Source organism: Condylostylus longicornis, unplaced genomic scaffold, assembly GCF_029603195.1.
Source record: "Condylostylus longicornis isolate FDR11 unplaced genomic scaffold, ASM2960319v2 ptg000036l, whole genome shotgun sequence".
Classification (NCBI taxonomy): domain Eukaryota; kingdom Metazoa; phylum Arthropoda; class Insecta; order Diptera; family Dolichopodidae; genus Condylostylus; species Condylostylus longicornis.
In genome coordinates, this window is record NW_026578005.1 from 788,133 (window position 1) to 811,255 (window position 23,123).

General features: G+C 24.0%; 1 protein-coding gene across 3 annotated transcripts in view; it reads left to right on the plus strand.

Annotated features, from left to right (window-relative positions):
• The window catches only part of LOC129608787 (protein phosphatase PP2A 55 kDa regulatory subunit), a 58,119-nt gene that overhangs the window by 20,105 nt on the left and 14,891 nt on the right, over positions 1-23,123 (plus strand). Inside the window, exon 1 of one of the 3 annotated variants that reach the window (XM_055520508.1) lies at positions 4,148-4,483. The exons of the other annotated variants lie outside the window; for them this stretch is intronic. The gene's annotated coding sequence lies outside the window, so the exon portion shown is untranslated. Of the gene's footprint in view, positions 1-4,147; positions 4,484-23,123 lie in introns of those variants that run through there. 3 annotated transcript variants of the gene reach the window in all.

The following is a 23,123-nucleotide window of genomic DNA, read 5'->3' on the forward strand; positions in this document are numbered from 1 at the left end:
AAACTAAAATTTTGAAAAAAATATTTTTACTGTTATGCTTGAACTACTGTTAACACCTAAAGTACAAAAACAAATTTTTTTTTTTTAAAATTGATTGAGAAAACATCAACATTGTACTTTAGGTTCTACACTTTTACTGCTCGTAATATACTTACTCCTCATAATATCGTAAATATGATTAGAAGCACGTAACAAATATTTTGTATAAACCAAAACAATTTCTAATAAATTCAAATGTACTCGTATTTTCTATAACGCGTTCAATTTATTTATTATTAATTATATTTTTTATAGTGAATATATATGTACATAAAAAAAGTGACTTATTCACTTAAAAATTAATAACATACAGAAAATTTCTATAAACACTATAAATTTTTAATTGTTTATAATACACCATGATTTAGTCATTTTGTGAATAATATTTGTGATTTCAATTTAATTTCAAAACATACTTTATGAGTAAGTATATATGTATTACTCAAAAATAGAGATGAATACTTAAGTAATATGAAATGGGATTAACTCCTTGGAATTTGGACTATTTAAAAAAATTATTTTACGATATATGTTAAAATCATTTTGATCTTCGTGTCTCATATCTGGAATATATTATTTTTTTTTTAAAGAGTAAATATATAATATGTACAGTGGAAGCCGCTTATAGTCACTACTGTTTATAGTCATAATTCGGTTACAGTCAACAATTTCGTTGTCAACATCTTTTTTATTATATTTTCATGTATTTTCATTTGTTTATAGTCACAAATGTTTATAGTCACATACGGTTATTGGATTGATTTTTTGTGAACCATATTGCTTAATTCATATATTTGAAGTCGCTTATAGTCACATACTCTGAACGCCTTTTTTTTTTAAAGCGGTAAGTAGTTTTACTACCTACTTTACGGCAAATAGTTTAATTACAATATTTGTTGCAAATGGGTTTTTTATTTATGTACATTATCATATACATAAGTACTTAATTTAAAATTAAATTAAAAAAAAAATAAAGTTTTGAGTTTTATTTATAAATTTTTTTTTCTACTGACGCTTATAGGCATATGATGCTTATAGTCACACATTTTTATGAAATTTTTTGTGTGACTATAAGCGGACTCCACTGTATATACATACAAGAGTGAATTTATGAAATCTAAAAATGTAAATTTTTGTGTTTATTTAAATTAACGCAATATTCTCAGATATTAACCCTTAAATTTTAATTTTCTCTTAAGTCAAAATCATTTTGAAATCACCATAGAATAAATTAATATCTGAAAAAATTCTATATTTTGTAAAGTAGTAGTAATTGTCAGTAATGCTTCATATAATAGATATGAAACCAAAAAATAAAAGATTTATAGAGAAATCATTAAATATTTTACACTTCACTCTAAAGATTTTCGAAATAAATATTTTGCCTAAAAATAGAATAATATTTTGACTAAATATAGACATTGTATAAGTAAAATTTCTTAAAACTTATGTTTTAACCTTTAGAATATTGTTTATTTTAATAAATTTATAATTGTTGTATAAAATTTACAATTATTATAAAAAAAAATTTTTTTTTTGCCATTAAAATTTTATCATTGAACTTTTTATCGAATTAATTTAATAATCATTCAAAAATAATTGAAAAAATCAATAATAAAATTCTTTAAAAAAATTTTTGATCAAATATTTATTTTAAACAAATTTACTTTTCACATGCCACAAACCTACATGAACACATAATATTGTACATACATAATTGTTATACAATATAGGAAATTTCCTTTACTTTATATTATTTACTTATTAAAAGCAAAAAACGAGGTTTCACTGTAATTTATAATATAAAATATCCAATGTATTTGTTTTTATTTATTTTTATTATTAATGATGATAATTCAAATTATCTGCTCCATAAAATTTTAAAATAAATTAATTTTCATAAAATATTTGACATTTTACACATTATATACAAATATTTTACATATATACAAATTATATATTAATATACTATTAATAGATATTTATAATATAGTTATTGTATACCACTTTATATATACGTATTAGTTATTATTAAATATAATGATGAAGAGAAATGATTAACTTCCAATTTTCGATATAATTAACATAAGATAAATAGCAAAAAGTTTTTTAAAATTTTTAAAAAAGCTACTTAATAAATAAAGTGATCATATACAATACATACATATACATATGTATATATATAATTATTATAACATTATTATTAAAAAAAAAAATATTTTCTGGCTGTAAAAAATGTTAAAACTTGAAAAGAAAAAAATTGTGATGAATGAAAAGTGTGTTAAATAGATAATTTTGTTATTTTTTTTTAAAATAAGCTGTATTTAAAAAAAAATTATTTACAATATTTATTAGTTTTGTATATAACACCTTCGAGTTTAAATAATTTAAAAATATGTATCGGTGTATATAACTATTGTATTTTGTTGTATGCTTTCTCGATCAACAACATGAATAACTACACAATATATCTGGTTATAATTTATATGTTACGGTAAAAATTATTAATAATTATTAAACACATTTATATCACCATATAATATAGCAAATCCTTATTTAATTCTTTAAAATTTTTATTTTCGTATTTTAATACTCAAAAATTTTCTACACGCACACTATGTTTTAAAAATTTGTTCTAATTAGATTTGTGAGCGTTATTTCATTGCGTTCAGCATTTTTCTCAAACATTATAATCCCAACATACTCTTATTTCCCTGTTATTCAATTTCATATTTTTTAAATTTTAAATTACTTATAATTAACAAGTTGAATAAGCCTGCTACGCAATCAAAGCAATTATTTACTTAAATTAAAATTGTCTTTAGTTAAAAATCTTATTTGCTTACAGTAACCTATTAGTGCACAACATTATGCGCGAATATATTTTCATAACCCTCCCACAAAAAAAAGAACCTTTTTATACTTTATTATTTAATGGATGTAGTCACGTATTTCTTGTTTTCACCTTTTCTGAAATTAAATTGATTTGCGTATTTATTTTTGAAATATTTCGGTGACCTTTTCAAATTCAAAAGCTTATGTATTTCTAAATGAAACTAATATTATTATAAATAAAATAATAAATTATGATGTAGTACACAAAGCAATAAAATAAAAAATATCAGAAACATAAAGATTAAAGAACATACGATATAGTATACGATATAAACTTTATAATTCGGATAATTCGCTTCGTACTCCGAAAACGTCATTAATTATGTCATTTATATTTTTAATTACTTATAATTAAAAATATAAAATTTTCTCTTAAATTGAATCGGGGAATCACCCATCACCTTAAACTGTTTATATTATTATATTATTATACATAATACCGTATTAAATTTAAGACAGGTATTCGAATTATGTGGACATCAAATTGTGAGTTTTGTTTGAAAGGAATCAAATTTCTCCCATACAACTTACATGACATGTTAACCAAATCAAACAAAACTCATGAATAAACAACTGTCCAAAATTTAACACAATAATTTAAAATGAATGTTATGAAAATTTTTCTTTTACCGTAACATATAAAGTATGACGATAATAATTTTACCTTCATATTATAACATTTATACATATGCAGGTATATACGAAAATCATAAATTATACATACATTTATAATTACTTATAATTCGTCATAACATGATAATTAATTTTATATTTATTTATTTATTTATTTTTTTTTAATTTTAAAACTGAAATTTATTCACATTTCTGTTTTCAGATTTTTAAAAATCATTTAAATATAGAATCACAGCACATATTTGTATACATATAAAAGCAAATTGTACATTATTCAGTAAAAATTAAAAAAAATAAATAAATAAATAAAAAACATATTAGTGAAGAATTTCAACACCTTAATAATAATTATTTTAGATTTTTATTACAAATTTAATACAAACAAACCAAAAAAAAAATTTAAACTTGTTAAAAATTTAAATAAATTCTGTATTATTCTAAAATGAATTAAAAAAATATTATTATAACAATTTAATTGTTTATTATCACAGAAGAAATTCTCGGAAGGTCAATTAAAAGTGATTTAAAATTAAAATTTTAAAATTGAAAAAAAAAAATTTTTTTTTTCTTTAAAAATTCAATTTTTGTGTACATATAATAAAATTAAAAAATATTTAAAAATTTCTCTACCGAAAACATTTTGAAATTTCAACTAAAAGCAAGGAAAACAAGTTAAAAATAAGGAAAAGCAGAAATTGAGTAAAATATACAAAAAAAAAAACAAATTTTAAAAGAATTTTCGCAACATCATCATCACACTTAATCACTTAAGTTAACGCATCCTGTGTATACCTAAACCTTCATCAATATCAATAAATTATTGCATCTGTACCCATCTGTAATACGATCATTTGTGATTTGTTTTGGATTACCAACATATTACAAAAATAAATCACATTAAATTTTTGATTGAATGGTATATTTTTTTTTTTCTGTGTATAAAAAATATATAAAAAATTTTTGTATTTTTATTATGAATAAATTTTTATTTACTTTTTCGATTTTTTTATAAAAAAATTTAATTTTATTCAATAATATTCATGTATTTTATTTGTTTGTGTTTTTGTTTTATTATTTTTTTTTTATTCCAAATTACCTTATAACTAAAGCATTTCCTGAATTTTTGTATTTTGCTTTGTTTTGCTTTGATTTTTGCCCTTTTGTTCTTGTTTTTTTGTTTTTTGTAATTCCTTTTCGATATTATCACCTGTTTTTTTTTTTGCTATCCCACTAATATTATTTTTTCTATTTTATTTTGACTCTAAGAGTCTAAACACAATATATATATAAGAATTTCGATTAGGTGTACGAAAATGGTTGAATAATCAAAGAAATTTTGTTATTATTAATAAACACGATATCCGATATACGGTACTACTCGTATACATGATAATGTAGAATTGAATATTCAAAATTGATTTTCATTCATTATGACAAAATTTTTTGAAATTGTTAAATTATTAAAATTGTCAAATTCGAAAATGAAATATTAACCCTTTTAAATCTAGAGGCACATTTTAGACTTTAAAATTATTGTTATAATAAAACTTGAATTTAATTAAAACTTTTTATTGAAATCTTAAAACAATTGAAACTGAAATCTTAAGTGTTTCGTTTAGTACTTTGGTTTGACTTTAACCTTTGAAAAGGTTAAACATTTTTTAAACCTACATGTTTTTGTTAAAAAAAAAACTTCAAAAATTTATAAAATAATTTCAATGAAAAGTTAATCATCCGAATTATTAGATTTTTTTAAAAATAAGTTCATAATTTTTTTGTGACAAGCAAAATTATTAAGAAATTTGTAAATATGTATGTATACTATAAACCTGTTCATAAGAAACATGTTCGATTTGATCTAGACTAGTATAGTTAATTTATACTAATAAGCATCGATAAGGCGATGAAAAAAATGCTAAAATTTCTGAAAATTAATGTAAAAAAAAATTTTCTTTTTCTTTATTTTAAAACTAAAGTGATTTATAATGTTTAAAATTAAATTTTATAACTTATTTCACATTTATAATATTTTCAATTAATTAATCAATTATCTCGAAATAATCAAGTAACTTTGAAATGATTTTTTGTTACTTGCTTTAGTATAATTTTTAATATACGTAATTAAAGTTATTCCCCAGCTAAGAAATAAAAATCCCAATCGAAAAAAAAAACCACAATGAATAAGTATGTAACAACGTTGTCCATAACAACTATACGGGTTGTAAAATATAACAACGTAAGTCTAGATCTGATATTTTTGTAAACATATGTTTATGTATATTTTATGTAAAAAGCTTTAGATACAATCGGAACCAACACACAATCGGAATGAAGCTAACAAAAAAAAAACATTTTTTAAAATTTTTCCAAAATATGCTAGAAAAGTGATCATCAAGAAGAATTTTTAAATTACAATTTTATACTCTTTTGTTCTGAGTTTGAATTATATGGCAACACTGATTATAAAAGCAATGAAAATTAATTATTAGAGTATATTAATTTTGAAACAGAATTTGTAACAATTTAAAGGAGTCGTCTTCGGTATGAATATGTATATATACATATATTCTTGCTCAGTGTAAAAAATTCTCCGTTGATTTAGACATGTTGACTTATCCGATCGCACAATAACTTAATAACGAATAATGCAATTGACTTAAAATTTCTTAAAGCTGTTTCTTTTCTGCCAATTACGGTTGCTATTGTAATTGCACCAATTGGAACAATGGGTTCGGATAGCTTCCATAGAACTCAAAAAGGTTTTTTAAAATATTTCAAAAACTAATAAAGATATTAAAATTAAAATTTGTAAGGGTGTGTTATATCACATATTACATATACTATGAAAATTTAATTGAATGGCATACAACTCTAAAAACTAATTTTAAATATTCGGAAAAATAATAAAGTGAAATTCATAAACTTGGCAGTCGCATGACATTTTCGTGTAGTTTCTATAGAATGGTTTAGCAAGTTCCTGTAACTGCTATACAACAATGAAACCTAATTCTAAATACATATCTTAAAAAACATATTTACAATTTTGCATTTTACAGTTTTACTCTCTCTTTTACCAATGTTGGTATGTTAAATAAGTTCGTATTAAGTATTTTACATAAATTTTTTTTAAACTGAAATTTTTATATGTCATTGAAATTTTTGCTCTACTTAAAAAACAAACGTACCTGGATAGATAGGTACTTGCTCTTGAATTTTAATAACAAATACAAAAATTAATTTAAATTTTTTATGTTTGATCAAATCAAAGCTTAAGATAAATTGTGCTTTACTTACTTTGTCGAAAAAAAAAAGTTTTTTAACCTTGTCAAAATTTACTAAGTGAAATAAGTATGTCTAAAAATGTTTACAAAACAAAAAAAAAACATTTACTTATGACCAAAGAATATCTAAAAAAAAAAACAATTTTTTATCATTAAGTACATTTGTATGTATGTACGCAAATAAATAAAATAAATTGATAAATAATATTTTAAAGTTCACGATACTAACCTACTACCACTCTACTTATAGAATATCCGAAAAGATTTAATCATATTGTACAAGTATAATTTGTATGTACGCATGTATGCACGCTCTTATATTCAAAATTCATTACCGAATTTGCAATTCGAATCCAGATTTAGGAAAATTTATTGTGATTCAATAAGAACAAAAACTTGCATAATTCATGGCTCAAAAATAAATTTCAAATAAACTAGAGAAAGTTCAGAGAACATATTTTATTTGAGCTTACCCAGATAATATTGTTATAGACAAAGCGTGGGAAAAGATCACTTAAAAAAGATTTACTGAAAATTCCAAAGTAATAAAAATCCCCTAAACAATAACAAATGGAGGAATTCTTATATAGTACGTTATGTAAAATGCAAATGTATAAAATTGTTTACCTCGCATTTTCTATATACATATGTGTGTATGTAAAAAATGTTAAGAAATTTCGTATTTCGGTTAATTTTACTCATCTAATTTGTAACACATAAAATTACCCGCAAAATATTTTTATTGCTGCAGAAGTAATTGATCTTGAGTCTATATGACCATTAATACACATACATACTTATATGTTTTTTTCAAGGCTATATTTATATAAAATAAAAAGTACACATGTACGTGACATTAACATATGTACACACATAAATTTTTGAAAAAACAAATTTCATCTAGAAAACATACCCTATATACTTGTACATACTTATACATTAATTAAATATTTAAATTTTATTTTAGATTTTTTATAGTTTAGTTGAATCCAGTTTTTTCTCTTCCATATAGATAAAAATATATACGCATGATTTTTTATTTAGCCGGTCTCGGTGAACTTTTTATAAATGTAATTTAAAACAAATTATAATTAAAGAAATTTAATTTGAAAAACATAAAATGTACATTATAAATTTTGATTAAAATTAGAATAGCTTGTGTTTGTTGACTAGGTCAATTCATTATACACATATGTATGTACATATATAAAAATAAAAAATAATTTTTATTGAAATTTTCGAAATTTTAAATTCTATAAGTTTAATAGATGTACTGATTACATATTTTCCTAATTATTCATATATAATTATAATATTAAAATTAGAATGGATAATAATTGAGTTTAAGTATATACAAAACGTTTATATAAGATTTCTTTCTTCTTTTCTCCGTTAGGAGACCGAGATCCTTAGGCCTTTCTCAATCGATCCATAGGATATTTTGTAATTTCAGCCACCTTCTAAATTTGTACTGTATCTATGCCCTATATTGAATGGCAGTAGAGTAGCCAACACAAGCCGTAAAACTTCCATCGATGTCGCAAAACCCTTTCTGAATAAATCATTTCAGTCATAAGCCAGCAGCATTGCATTCACATAAAAGGGCGTTCAGCTGTTTCACCCTATTCCATCCAGAGACGGCAAACCTCACATCCTGTTCATCAAAAGGCAATGTTCAGTGAGTACACCCACTAATAGCCTCAAATGTGGACAACCAGTAAACTTTTTATTGTACAATTTTTAATTTTATACGTATAATATATTATGTAATATTATGTAATAATAATATATAATAAATATTATGTAATAATTTATTTAAAAAGTTGTCGACGCTCAGTTAATATTATAATTGCGTTCATTCAAATTTCTTAAATTAATACTTTAACCCTGGAGTAACTTTATATTATTTGTATTGCAAAGTAATTAACATTTAAACCCTGATCGTTTAGTTCAATTAGGCGTATTTTGTTACCGCATTTATATTGTAAAGCACAGTTTCATTAATTTTGCTTTCGATTTCAGTATGATTGCTGATAACATTGAAAATCTCAAAGAATTTGTTTTGATTTACTAAATTAGTATTTCTAAATAGACCACATTTATATAATATACATATCTCAATATTTTTTTAAACAGGAAGACCACCGATGTGGTAAAATCAAATTATGCAGCATAAATTTTTTCTATAAACAAATAGTGATATAAAGTTCATTATGTTGATTTTATGTATTGTATAGGAAAACATTTAAAATGTCAGTCAATAATAAACATTCTAAATATACATACTTATGTATACCAAATTACGGTAATGCGTCCTATAAAGATTTTTGTTTTTCCAATCTATTTTCATTTAATATAATTTTTACGTCGTTTAATAAAACTTTTTTTCGTGAGATTTTCGTAGAAACTACTTTTAAGAAAACTTTCGTACTTTTAAGAAAACGGACACAGAAACTGTTCTTAACTCGATAATTATGGATCGACAAGAACACTAATAATTATAAGTTATGTGTAACAGAAGGCATTAGCTTTTTAATTTTACTTGAATTAAAAGCTTTTCGGTACCAAAAACAACGCAATATAGGAGGAATTCCGGCATTACTTGATTATGTCTCAAGTTTTCTAATTTTTAACATGTTATGTAAGGAATAGCTACATAATGCCGAAAAAATTTCATTATACTTAATATCAAGTATATGATTCGGTGTCTTTTCACTTTCACAGGGAACATTTGTGCATAACATTAACAAGATCAAATACAAAATTTTATTGACCTAATTTACGATGATAACGGTTTCATTTTAATATCGTTAAACTGGGTCTTAAAAGCATAAGACAAAATCGCAATGTATTTTAACAATAAATATTTCTACAACCTTTTATACGAGTACAAGTAATGTAACAAAAAAAATTTATTTGTTCCAAAATTAATTACCTATACCGTTCCTATATCTATTCCTATACCGTAAGGTTAAAAAATCAATTGTTTATATTCAGTAATTTTTTATATTAATATTCAGTAAATTTAAATAAGGAATGTATTATATTAAAATGCAACCTATTATGTTAGAAGGAAATTTATACGAGATTCTTCTGAATAATTTTAAATATTATGCGCTAAAAAAAACTTCCCAAACTTCAATGACTAACTTAATAATGAAATTAAAGTTAATTTTTTTTTTGTACAAATTTTTAGTTATAACTAGATGTTTAACTGGCATCTACTGGTTATAAAATTTTCAAAAATGTCAAGTAATTGTTTCAATTTTATCACTTGGTAAATCACGTATATGAGTAAATATTTTTTCTTTTTTGTTTTGTTTATAAGGGTAAATATTTGCAAAATGCGCTTTACTATCTCTAAGAATTACTAAGAATTACAAAATTAAAAAAAAGTGAATTCTTATTGCCGACCGCATTACATACGATAAGGAAGGTGGTGTGATGGCATCAAATTTTGAATATCGCGCTTTTTGTGAAAACGAATTTCTCCATGATAAAGTAGCATCTGTTTCCTGTTTTTCTATCTGTTTATGTGTCGGTCGGTCTGTGAGTACACACGTATGTCTGGGGTTTCGATGAACTAATTTTGATCAACTTTTATATGTGTTTATTTTGGCTATATGTCACGGATTCATCAACTTTTGGGATATGCCAAGTCCGGGGAACTGGACCTTTTTTTCAAATAACGTATACATTTTTTTGGACAAATTTTACATTTTTTATTATAATATCTAAGGTACTAATTGATGGAACCTATGGAAGTAATTGATGGTTCTGGTTATTACCGAAACTACCTGACGAATTTTTCAGGAAACTCGAATAGTATAAAGTAAAACTCCACTAAGAGCTAAATTTACATTTTTCGAGAAAAGTTAACTAATAGCTTACTAGTGTTCTAACAATTTTTCTAAGAATTGTTTAAATCGCATTTTCATAATCTTCTTACGTTAGACTAGCCAATACACGTTGCGGTTTGTTATGGGCTGATCACATCAGATTTTTTTTTTATTTTATTTTTACGTACATGAATGTATTTTTGTATACTTGAAATAGAAAAATATAATTTCACATATCTATGAAATATTTTTTTTTCTATTCACGTTACTTTTCAATATGTTATGGAAATTATAAATGCGCGATATACAAGGTAAAATCTATTAATATTTGATTAGAAAAATGTGAAACAAAAGACGCAATTTGCTTATTAAATTGCTATCCAATTCATATATGTATGTAATAATAAGTGAACAACTTTTATATAAGCATGTTAAAAAATTGCGAAATTAAAATAAAAGTTTTCTACGTTTGTATGTACCTAATATACATAAAGCTTGTGTGTATTGTGTTGTTCAAAAAATTGAATTCTAATATTAAGTATTTACACATTATACCTTTATCCCTGTGACATTCAAGTATACCACATTTACAATATTGAAAAAAAAATATTAAATAAAATTCTGTTGTTTTAGATATTATTGGTCTCTTACTATATTAACGTAGTTAATATAGAAGCAATTGAGCTTACAAGTAGAGAAAGTTATTCAAAATAAATTTAAGGAAAAGAATCTAAAACCATAATTTTCGAAATTAAAAGCTATATACTTACTTAAAGAAGACAAACGTTCTTAATATTTATTAGGAATTTAGTAAATGCACTTTGGGAAAAAAATTCACAATTTGTATATGAGTAAAATATACGTATAAGTATTATATTTTAATATTAAACTACATAAATACATACTTTTATACACATATTTTTAAACGTATACAATAAAGTTTACCAGAATAAGCGAAATGCGTTTCTAGAAATCTGCCTTGAATAAATTTTCTTTAAATAATGATGGAACAATTACAAAACTATTCTAATTCATTAATCATTAATAAAAGTCGAAACAATTGTATTAAAAAATCTGATGTGAACCTCATACAGCCGACTGTATTGATTGAACAGTTTCAATTAAATTTAAAAAAATTTCGTCATGTGGTTCTCGAAATATAATACGTATAATATATGTAAAATTGATCTCCAGCGAAAGCTCTGTTTCCGAACCCTGACATTTTCAAAAAATTTACTGGTCCATTTCTTTAATAACCATAGATTTTAAAAATCAAATTTCAAATGGTTGACCATTTCGCAGCATATGAGCAGAAAAGTAAATTTGGCCCGTAGTAAAAGACCACTTGTTGATACCTGATTTCTTTAAAAAGTTATGTAACTTATTTTATTGTTAGACTGAGCTTATATAATTTCGCTTAATAATTTTTAACTTATAATTCTTAATCTAATAATTAATCTCGGCACCCATCTTGATTTAAATTCTAATTCCATTAGTCTTTAGTTAATTTTGTGCTTAAGTGAACAGTTCAAAAATCGTAAACAATTAAAAAATATATTTAAAATATCATATGAGAAACAATGACATCTTTAGAACACAAAAAAAAATTTAAAATAGTAAAGCCTGACATTTGACTATTCTTCTTAATGATTAATGTTGGCAATCGAGACATGTTGAAATATTATACACGAATAAAATTTTTAAAATATTTTGAAACAAAAAATTCAATAGTTCTTGTATTATGTGACCTTAATTAAGAGTCATAGTTTCCACAAATTTAAATTTTTATTTGCAATATGCATTTTCTAAATTTTAAATTATATTAAATTTTTTTTTTTCTAATTAAGTATATTCACTGTCCATAAACTTTCTTTGAACACGCAATCCATTACACACAAAGATTATACATGTGTACATAAATATACACCATGCACAAGTTTATTATAAAAAAACAAAAACTCATGTGAAGTGTGCAATCTCATTCGGATAGGTAATCCATCGACCCACTTTATTTTTAGTATATTTTTTTTTTAATATTGACGGGTGCATATTTTTCTTCCTTCTTTTTCGTTTATTAAAAATGTTTATTTATATACTTTAAAATATTTTTTTATTAAAACTTTTATATGGGTTCTTAAAAACAAAACTACAACGTTCCCTCACATATCGGCACAATATACACACATGTATATACATATATATCGGCATAGGTTATAAATATAAAATAACAAGTTTTCTAAAATATTGCACGCCTGTTTGATCGAGTACGTACTTTAAAATGACAACGAAGAAAGAGAAATTCACATTATTAGAATAATTAGGATTCAAAATTATAATTATATAAATTGTTGAAAATTGTTGAAAATGTTGAAAATTTCTTGATACATTTTTCCAGTTATTAATTTTATATATGAATTGTTCGGTTAATTGTTGTATATGCACGTATTTGAAAGTTGCAAAATTCCACTTACAACGTATATAATGTATGTACGTAATGTAGAGTTATTGTTTCGAAATTAGTATTAAAATACGGAAAAATAATATTAAAGTTCGGGAAAACAAAGCAAAAATTATTTCTGAAATAATAGACAAAGCATGCTTTGCCTTTAATTTGTGTTCGAAAAATATGCAAGAACATTTTTTTTCTTGATATATGCTACTTAATTTATAAAAAAATATTCTTCCATAGCTTTTCTATGGAAAAAATTTTGTGTCAAAAAAACTAATTTTTTCCAAATTGTGTTCTATAGTGACGAGCAACCTTTTTTTAAATTGGGCTAAATGAGAAAAAGCAATCGTTTCCGGGGCCGCAGTTATAGCAGATTTATTTTCTAGTTTCAGTAATAAGTAATTTCAAGGCATTTTGTAGTTATTATTAAATTATTAATGAATGTATCTTAGATATTATAATTATTTTCTTAAACTTAAACAATAGTGATTGAAAAAATTTTAATAAGAAAAAATAAAAATAAATATTAAAAATTTTAATGAGAAATTTGGCACTGCTTCTTGTCGACAAGTTTAGAAATATTTGCGGGTGTATTAGAAACTGCGACACGTAAAGGTTGGAAACCTTTCATCATTCAGTCGATTTTGAGCTTTTGATAATATTCATTTTTGAAAAAAGCTGTTCGCAAAGATACGTACTTCCGAAGAGACTACCCATCATTCTTGCATGATCAGATAATATCTCGAATTTCTCGGCGGGGAAGTACAATTTATAAAAATCGATGAGACTAACTTCTCGAAATTTATTTTTAAGGTCGCTTTTACATTGCAATTCAATTTGTGAAATCTTTTTTTAAACAATAAGTAAATAAGTGAATAAGTTAAACAAACTTAATTTTTTTTTTAAGTCTCAAAAAAAAAATTTGTCGGGCAGGATGCGGCCCGTGGGCCGCTTGTTGCTCATCACTGGTGTGATCGCTTAAAATTGTCCCAACTCTTTTAAAGTAAGGAAAAAACATGTTACGGAATATTTTTTCAAATATATTTCTGGTTTTAATGTTGGCTTATGCACATATATGTAAATAAGTGAAATTTATTGAAGCTCTCGTAGTAGCCCTTTACGAGTATATGGCTCATGCTTACAATCAAAAATTTTGGTTTAAAATTATTACATTTACTTTTTTCGTCATTTCCTCAAATAAAAATCATCTTAAAAAGTCTTACAATGCGTAACATTTTTGTGCGGATAACTACCATCTTTTAAAGCAATATTTTAATTAGAATAACAAGTAAAATATTTACGATTTAGCTAAAAATTAAATAAAATCTCATTATATTTGTATATCTCTTAGTAATTCTTAATAAAAAAATAGAGTTTTGGTAATTAATGATGACGCAAATAATATTTTTTAATGACGCAAATCTTTTCAAAACATTGAAATGTTTATTTTACAAATATTTTTTGAGAAGCCTTAAGAAACAAAAAATTTAATTTTTTAATATCTTATAAATTAAAACTAATTATTAATTGTAAAATTAGTAAATTTATTTTTTTGAACTTTTGCTAATTTTAACAATAATTGAATTATGATTTTCATTTCCTTTGAAATCTTTTCATTTAGTTTTCATAAAGGAAATGTAGCGAATTGGGCACGTTTACTAATTGTATTCTGCATAAAAAATATTTTAAAATAAATCGAAATAAAATTAGAAAAACGGGAATTCTTATTCGAATAAAATAGAAAATTGCCTTATAGTAAAGCACTAAATTTTTATAACAATCTTCAATAAAAAATTGAAAAAAATTAACAATTTAATTGCACAAATTCTTGCTGACTACAAAATATAAAGTACTTGGTGAATTTTCTGAAAATCAACATACCGTTGGAAAATTTTAAATGTTCAAATTTCTTTAAAATTTCTCCATAATATAATCATTATATACTCGCCATCGTATTCATTTGCCAAGGATCTCATTGGAAATAATAAAGCTTTTCAAATTATTTACGAGAACAGTTCATAATTTTACGTCTTTTATAAATAATTAAGAACCTTGGCCTTCAAAATTAAAGAAAACTGTTATACTCGTATCACTGTTCGTTTATTTCCCAAAAAAAAAGAAAGCATTTATCGAAATGACGAGCTTTTTGAATCACGAGTTTAATTTTAAATAAAAAACAAGAAAAAATAAAAAATATATATAAATAAATTTGTTATTTTTTTTTTTTGTTCTTAATTTAATTTTACCTTCAAAAGGTCTCATATCTATTTTTGTAATTCTAAAGTTAATGAAAATATTTTAAGATCTAAATCCATAATTTATACATGTAGTTAACGTCTTTCGTTTAATTCGTTTTCTCTATATACACATATTTTATACAATAAGTATTGATATTTTTTGCCTAAATATAGCGACCATTTTTAATAAAAAAAACAATAAAGGATGATACCGAATAAAAATAATTAACATAAAATTTTACACTTCATTTGAGATCAGTTAAAGTTCCATTGCTCCCCTTCTTCCTGTACATTATCCGTACATTCTTATAAATTAGTACCAACCGAATAATTTTCAAAATTTTATTTTATAAAATGTCTTTATATGAGCGTACTTCAAATTATATAAAACAGTAGATTAAATTAATTTTCAAAAGGATTAACTGTACTTGAAATTGTGATTAAAAATTTAATATTGGCATATTGTTCTTGATTATAAAGTAATTTATAAAAATATCAGTAATTTTGCGGTGTGTTTTGATTATCGAAATGAGTAACGTTCAATTTTAAAACTGAAATTAATCTGATTTGGGATCCGGCACATCAGGTTTTATGAACAGATGAGTTAAACAACTACGGAAATTATATTTGCTAATCGTATAGAAGAGTAAACAGAAGAAGATGCAACTCGGCCAGAATATTAAGTAGCCAAACCTGATCTGTGCCTAACGGAGAATTAAATGTCATTGAGAGGATAAATTAGTTATGACAACGGAACATTGTTTAATTGGTGAGCATATTACGCAGATTAGCCAAGTCGCGAACGATCTTTTCAAATATAATTAAAATTACTAAAAGGTCATAATTACCCTCGTATCTATAGTGAAAAAAATGGCAAAGATTCTTTGGATAGAGTTGTTTATTCGAGACTTTGGACCCAGCCTGTGTTGTTATCACGACAGGCTTATCTAATCAGACTATGCCCTCAGTACTTTCTTCAGGTCTCTTCAGTCTGATAGAAGGTAGCCCAATCTTCTTAATAATTTAAATAGACTTGTACTTAATTATAATTTTTTTGATGTAATGGATAAAATATAGTTTCAATAGTAAAATAATTATGTTAAAAATTCAAAGTCTTTTTCATATATTAAGCAAAAAGATATAAGTTGTATATACCACATACAATATATTATAACTAAAAATAGTAGACAGATATTGATTATTAGCACCTGTTCAAATAAAGTCTGCCAAATTTTCATATGACGTATTAAAATCTCAATAAAGTACTTATATATGTATATATTTTTTTTTCATTTCATACTTAATGATTCCTTCAAATAAACTTTCGAAATCATATATTTGGCATTAATTCCAAAGATATTATAGACCTTATTCAAAGAAGGCCCACTGTTTTCTTTTACCAAAACTGTAAGATAAAAATAAAAGTAAAATATTCTTCATTTAGTTCATTTAAGTCTAATTTTATGGTAAAGTGAAATAATCAAAACACCACAATAATTTAATCCCCAATTTCCAAAATGAATGAAAAGAGCGAAATTGAATGACGCTAAAGCTCTCTGGAAGTGATTCTTTGAAGTTTATTATAAAAAAATTGTTCGTTTGGGGGTGATCAACTCGGACATCTATAGAGGTGATTTTAAGTGGTTAAGAAAAATAATTCAAAACTCCAAAGAATCACCTCCTGAGAAATTTAGCATCAGTCCGAACCACCCTGTTTATTAATGATCTGTTCACAAAGAAATCATGCTTTACACAAAAAACTTACCTTTAAAAAAACGTTGTCGCACATTTATAGGTGTTAAATTACTCGTATATGAAATTAATTAATTATTGATTTGATTAAAAAAAAAATTTACTAAAAAAACAGGTGAAGAAAAGGTTTTAGAAATTACGAAATAACCCCAAAAATAATTTTTATATACGTATGTGTATGTGTAAATTCTATTTTAAACAAAATAAAAAGTTTAACATTTTATTAACGTCATCTGTTCAAAGATTCATTCCGTTAATCATTTTTTGTTATTTAAAAATAATTTTGGCTTCTATTGAAATACTAACGTATATATGTAAACTTATTTTCTATGTTTTTGTTTTAATGATGCAATGTTTTATATGTATATGTATATCGTTACAGAAACCTTTAAAAAATTTATTCTGTAAATAAGTAAATACAGTAAACTCTTAGTTATATGAACTGAAGGCCGTTGATATAATTGAGTGGCTGATATGAGTGTGTGTGTTTTATGAGTGAGTGAGTTTTCACTAATTTTTGTAGTATAGTTTTGTAAATTTATCAACTTTAATCTAAATGTAAATTAATCAACTTTACTAAAATAAAAATGTAAAACCAAAAATAATTGCAAAGTAATTGACACTATTTTGAAATCTTTGTCTGTTTTTATTTTATTTTTTTTAAAGACGCTAACACAGTTCCGAATTCTTTTTAAGGCTAATAAGCCACCGAAATCAATTCTATTGTCTCAAATTGCTCTCAAAACTTCAATAGCTTATTTTACGGTAATCTGAACCCGAGAATTTTGTTGAAATCAAATGAATCTGAAAGTTCATTAAGCGAATTGCTTTTTTCCAGTTCAATATTTCTATTATTGTTATAATTATCCTAATTCCAAATTTTAATTGTGTAATGGGGAGGCTGTTCTAAACTGGCTCATGTTATGCAGTGGTTTTTCTAGCTTCATTCTTTTATTTTAATACCTTTTTTCTCTGCGATATTAATTTCTCTTTTCCTGTCATCTTCATTTTAAATGCGTTTCTCAATAGTTGTAGACTGCGCACACGTTATCATTTTTTTTAAATTTTCTAAAATTTTCATGGTAGTGTTTTTTTAAAAAGAAACCGAATGTTTTCTATATAACCAAATTTCTTTTCTATATTTTCATTTGAATATACATACTTACTTGGAACTTTTAAAGCAAATATTGTGAGTTTTATTGATCTGAGATATACATGGTTATTTAAAGCATCAGTGGCAAGTTGAACAATGGTGCAGTTCACGAGCTATAAGCCAAAGGAATTTGACAATCATAAAACATAAAACTTTGAATTTCAAATACTTAGATACTTCAAAAATTTTTAGCTAACAACAGACATCTGTGTCATTTTTAGTGAATCTCAAATTTTTTTTTTTTCAATCTTCAATTTTGTTTTTTTTTTTCAAAAAATGTTAGCACTACGGCACCCAAATGTTGTTTTATAGGACCTTATTGGAGCCGGTGTTAGTTTTTCATCTCTAATTTTTGGTTTTCAACAGGTGTTGTTATTGCTATAAATAGCTAAAATATGTATCTCCCAGATACAAACCACATCTAACAAAATATTTGAAAACAAATATGTTATATGCCGAAGGAAAAGACGTGCGTCACTAATCATCGGTCTCGCCTAACTGATTTAGGCTGCAAATTTTTTGTTCATTGAATTGAGCGTTCATTTAAGTGTATGTTAATATAAACAAGAGTCTACTGTAGTATTAATATTCGAATTTTTGCTTCAATTTTAAAATACAAGACGTTTTTATGCGTTTTTTAATGATTAATTTTATGGTTTAGCTAAGTAAACAAGGAAAATGTATTTACTGCAATGTTTATTTAAAATTTGAAGGTTTAATTTTTGTTGTTATTTTGCAAGAGATTCGAAGGAATTATGCTTTAAGAAAAATGTTGCACAATAATGACGTATCGAATATGTATCGAATACACATGTTGTTTTTCTTATTTTTAATTACTCCTGCTAATTTATAAAAAAATGATTTATCTATATGCCAAATTATATTCGTTTTTGGTAAATTTCCAATAATATGAAATTAATTAATAAAAAAATTTAATAAAATAAAATTAAAATTTTATTAAAATATGGTTAACAAATTGCAAATTTATTGCTAATCTCCTGATGTCAACAAATAAAAAAAAATTTTAAGAATTTGTACAGAAAGAAAGATAACTTTTAATTTCGAAATTAAAAAATATAATAAAAAAAAAATAAGTTGTAATTAAATTAAAAATATTATTTAAACATTTAAATTAAACGTGAATATACGAGTTCATAATATAGACCTAATATAACAAAATCATAATGTATGCCTCATCCTAAATAAAAAAGTGAATTAATTTCACCCCTGTTTTAATGGTGTAGATTAATCAAAATGCTTACACGGTCTCTCATAAAAAAAAAATATTTTAATTTTTATTTTATTTACGTTTTAATTTTAATCTTTATAAGATAAAGGAGAATCGTGACTCATCATAAATACGAGAAAAAAAACGGACTGCGTAATATAGAGAGTAAAATAACATTTTCTACAATTTCTATTTGATTATACCAATCAACAACTCTATACTCATCAAATGTTCTTCAATATTTTTAAATTTCTATACTTATATAATTTAAAATTTTCTTTTAGAAAACAGAATTCCTTTTCAATAAATCCCAACATAGAACTTCCTTTCCAATCACATGGTAATAATTGGTGAATGATAGCTTCCCAGGTTTTTAAGTGAATCTCAGCTCGTCTAAAAATCTGGCTATTTAATGTATAATCTGAAATTATTGGTTGTCTTTGTCTGGAATAACACATTAGCTTGCACTTTCTGACGTTCATTTTCAAGTTGTAATTACATAGTACACCATATGTAAAAGTTATTAAGATCATATTGAAGAGAAATTGCATTATACAAAGAATGGATTTTTTGAAAATTTTCATATCATCAGCATAAAATAACATTTCACTGCAATTAAACTCCATTTACTCCATAAACAGCAATCAATAAATAAATTCAATATGTTGATGTCAACGAACGATTACGTTTTTTTTTCAATTATTTAATCTGATACATTAAACAATAAAATTAGTTGCAGCAACAGGGTTTAATCAAGTTTCGCTATAGGCATACAAATGACAAAACTCATATTAGGACACTATTATTTTAAATTGTCGAGTAGGCACAATTTAGCCCCAAATACGTTGGTTTTGAGAAAATATTACACTAATACAAAATTCAGCAATCTATCAGAATTGATTCAAAGTTGGACAACATATTTTATTCAAATTAAATGAAATTTTCAAATTTATAATAAATTTAATTTTTTCCATTTCATTACACTCTAAACTTTTATAAGTCCAATTACATAAATACACAAAATTCCATAACAAACAATAATATTTTAATTACAGGTGTGAATATAGGAAAATAATTTTATATATGTACACAATATCATAAATATCTACATATGAAATACAAGCATTACATATTATATTTATCTGTTTACAACATAAACTTCAAATTCTAAATATGTGGACATTAAATGCAGTCTAGAGAAAAATAAAAATTTGCTAAATTTAGAGATCAATGCCATTTTAAATTTTTATTACCAGTTTTATATAAGGTTAAATACAATTATCAAATGCATATGTATATATATATATATGTATATACGAATGTAGATTGTAGTACATATAAATGTAAAATATACGCGCTGTGTTCATGTAAGCATCATAAAAAACAATAAAGTTCTATTAATTTTTATAAAAAATGTTTTTCAGTGTGAACATTGAAATTTAGAACGGTTTCTAAACAAAACTACTGCAACAAAATTGCAGAATAAGAAAATTATTGTACGTTTGTACATATATACGATATATTTATTTAGAAAAACATTTATTACGTCATATGTACATACCACTAAATACAATTTATTAATTGCATTTATGTATTTTTCATTTCAATTATTTTATACAAAATTATTTTTGTTTAATTCAAATTAATAGATAAAATAATTGTTTATGCATAATGTGAAGGTATGTATATATATACATTTATACGTATGATGCTAGAAACTTTAATTTACGTTATTTACAATGACAAATAATTTAATTGTGATCCCAAGTGATAGGTAAATAAATTGAGTCAAACCAATGGTTTGTAAAGGGGCACATTTTCTTTGAGCAAACGAAAATACTGCTTTTAAAAGTAATTTGCTACATTATATATTACTTTTATTGGAATACAACAAATCACAAATTATTGCATATTATGTGCAATGGTTAATTCAAGGGGTAATTGTAACTCACGCAATTAAGTAAGCAGACGAAAAACATTATCAAAAATTAAAAAAAGCACGGATTTTAGACAACTGTTTTAAGGGCAATTTTGTCATTTAAATACTTAAAATGATGCTATGCCGCAGCAGAAGAAGCATGTCGCAATTTTTTCTGTAATAATTTTGTAATTTTTAATATCTTTATTGATTCTTCCATTCATATTTCGTAATATCAAGACTTTTAACACGAATGATTTTAAATCAAAAGAGAGTAGTTGCGAATCTTGAATATTTCGAACGATAATTTTGGATAAGCAATTTTAATTATTAATTTTAATTTAATCTAAAACTGTCAGTGAATTTATGATTTAATTTTTTAAATTTTTTTTTGCATATTATTTATATTTTAATATGTACATACAGCAGATTCTCAGTTAATTATAAAAAATATTCACTGCTGAATTTTGATTTTATATCGAAACACTAACATTTTAAAGCTCTTGAAATTTTCCAGAACAATAAAATAAACCCAATAATTAAAAACTTTCATTTCAAAAATTGAAATATTTCGTTACAGAAAAAAATATATGCAAATATGTAGTCTTTATTGTATGAAAATCTGGTCAAGCTACTTTACTACTCAAGAACTTATTTTAAAATTTTGAAATCGCAATAATGAAAAATTGCAACTTCGAAAATATTGGGCATTTACCAAAATTGAAATCTAAATTCAAATTGATTTATTCCGTAATACAATTTTAATTGCTCTATAAGTCAAATCGATGTTAGATCTATTTTTCGCTAGACTCTCATAGAATTGATCTCTCAATTATATTTTAAAGAAAATAAGAAAATTTTAACTCAAATTCACTTGTATTATGTAACTCACTTATAAATTTTGACTCATTTTACTTATAATAATGTTAAAAATTTACTTAATTGTTTTAAAGTGTACTTCAAAAAACATATCATACCTATAGCCTAATATAATCTAATCTAATGTAATATATTTAATTTATGATCACCACGCTATATTTCTAATCTGATTATAAAGTAATACTATTTATTATACCTTATATTATTACTATTTGATTATAATTTTCGCGCTAACAAATATAAAGATAACAAATCATTCAAAAAAAATATTGGTGAATGAGTAAAAAAAAAATGAAAAACAAATAATTACTGAATTATTAAAAATACACAAATAATTATTGTCGAAAACGCAATAAAAATTCCTTTGTTCAACAAAATTTTAATTGCCCATAAGTGTTTTAATGGCACTTCATGAGGTACATAATATTTTGTGTGATTCATGGTAATCATAACTTATACGTTATCCATATGTAGGTTGAGTTAAGGCATTGTGTAAATGGGAAAGAAAAATATGGCAAATCATAAAAATTACAATAATTATAGATCGCAAAGTACTTTCCGTCAAATGTACATTGATCAGAACAAAAATACAAATTGACCGTGTCAAAATATACCATACACATTCACATATTTATCACGCCGCAAATCTGAAATCATTTTCCAAAATAGTGATTCTAAGGTAACAAAATTTACAAAAAGAGTGCTTAAGTAACATTTTATATGATTCCGAAGTATTCCGATTCAAATATACAAAAATAATATTTCAATCGGAATACGCAATTTCTCAATTGATTTAAAAAGTTTTCAATTGAATTTCTCT